This window comes from Lactuca serriola, chromosome 3 (genome assembly GCF_051521515.1).
Source record: "Lactuca serriola cultivar US96UC23 chromosome 3, Lser_US96UC23_V15, whole genome shotgun sequence".
NCBI lineage: Eukaryota > Viridiplantae > Streptophyta > Magnoliopsida > Asterales > Asteraceae > Lactuca > Lactuca serriola.
The window spans coordinates 90,550,416-90,552,478 of record NC_136410.1 but is presented as its reverse complement, the minus strand read 5'-3'; positions in this window follow the sequence as shown (position 1 = coordinate 90,552,478).

Here is a 2,063-nt window from a genome sequence, read left to right as displayed (position 1 = left end):
GTTGTAAGAACACGAAAGGAACAATAGTACCCACCAGTTCGGGTGCGGCAGTGAGGATATAGGAATCCCCATATTGGATTTCGATATTACCCAGATGGATTAGATCTGGTTGAGCCAGTGATAAGACTGTAGGAACGCCACTACAGTTGTGAGATCAGGGGTGTAATGGACTACGTAAGGGCGTTGGTGATGTAAGGCTACCATTGGTTAGGTAGCGATCACTTTTATTCTTGGATTGGATGATGACAGGATGCGATGCATGTATCCGATCGGTTAGATCAGAAAGTCGTTAGAGTCACAGTGGCATGATAACTAGTGGCAACTAGTTCCAGAGAAGGATTTCGTTCAAAAGTCGTATGAGGCGACTAAGTAGGAAGTCCTTTGGCTCCGCAGCCGGGCCGGAACCCGATATTGCAGATGGTTGGTGAACGAGTGAGACTAGAAAGTCTCGATAGACTTTGGGAAAAACAGTCATGTGACAACATACTACTTCAGGTAGTTCAGTGTTCGAGCAGTTTCAGAGTTTGGGAAGTGTTAGCATTTGTGCTTCAGGTTGCAAGTACAAACATAATAGCTAGATGATTTGAGGAGTGACAAGTCACTCACAACAGGAGTATCTGAGCCTTGGCCAGGTACATGTGATATGCATAGATAATTAGGTCCGTGATCCTGTTTTATAGTGGGAACCCAGAGTTATAAGAAGTTAAATAGCTAGTTGAGGGATAAACAGGCTGGATTCAATAATACTGAATCAGTATGAGTGGTCTATTAGGGATGAGACCACCTCAAAACAACAGATTTCAGGCAGGGTAAATGTAAACTTGTTGCGAAAAATTCATTCACCTGTGGATCTTAGGGCTTTATGAAGATTGGTCATGGCAACCCTGGGAAGGCTAGGGTGTGCCCAGGAAGATGACTATGTTACTAGAGCGGCTTGGTATGTAAGGATTGGTAAGGAATGATTTCAAGGACAAAATCTAATTTAAGTGGGGGAGAGTTGTAAAGCCCCGTTTATTTATTAAATCAATAAATAAAATAATGAGCGAATAGTAGCCCTAAAATTGATAATTATATAGCAAGGTGTTGATCTTGAGGAGCTAATCGTTATAATTTTAGAGATTTGGGGGTTAAAATGTAAGTTTCGAATTTATTTTGTTAGTAATTGAGAAGGCAGGGACCGCTTGTTATATTATTGGGATTTATAATGAAAATATTTATGAGGACAGGGGCTTCGTGGTAATTATTTGGATTTAATTTAAAAGGAAATGAGGTGGAAGGGCTGATTATGGCCTAATTAAGATATATGGGACTGTTTTGTAACTTTCGGACTTAATGTGTAAAGGAATTTAAGGGGCGGGGTTCAAATGGTAATTTATGGGGTTGCTTTGAAAGAATAAGGGTAGGGAGGGGCTGTTATGGTCCTTATGGCAAACTAAGTAATTGGAGTCGAGTATTTAGGGTCCCGTAGCCCTAACCCTAGCGCAAACAATGGCAGTCGCCATCTTCTTCTTCTTCACTCAATGTTACCGTTGCAGCCTCCATCGCTCTCCTTCTTCACCACCGACGATGCTACTGTTGTAGTTACCGGAGCGAGCCACTGATACCGTCGCTGCTTCATTGAGAACCGCCGCCATAATCTCCTCTGCCAACTCCGGTGAAGTCGTGAACGGATGGAGAAGCCCCACCAAGAATGAAGACGGAGCTGTGACCGGCGGACGCGAGTCGTGTGCAGTTGGGATGCTCTCGGTGAGACTATCTCTCATCTCCTTCTTCCATTTTCTAGTTGTTAGGGCCTTAACCGCCATTGCTCACCAATCAGTGGAGTTTTCACGATATCCTGCCACCTTGTGGGTGGCTAAATGCGTATCTGTTGCCTTAAAGGTCCGTTTAGGGAGCTAATCGGGCTGTATGTGCGTTACCTGCTCGCAGGAATCAGGAGAACCACTGCCACCACCGTGAGGTGGTGGCTATCACCGCAAAATCCGCCGCATGCCGCCACTCCTTCCACTTTCCGGTGTCGCTGCGATCATGAACAGCTGCTGTTGCCGCCGTGAGCCACCAGA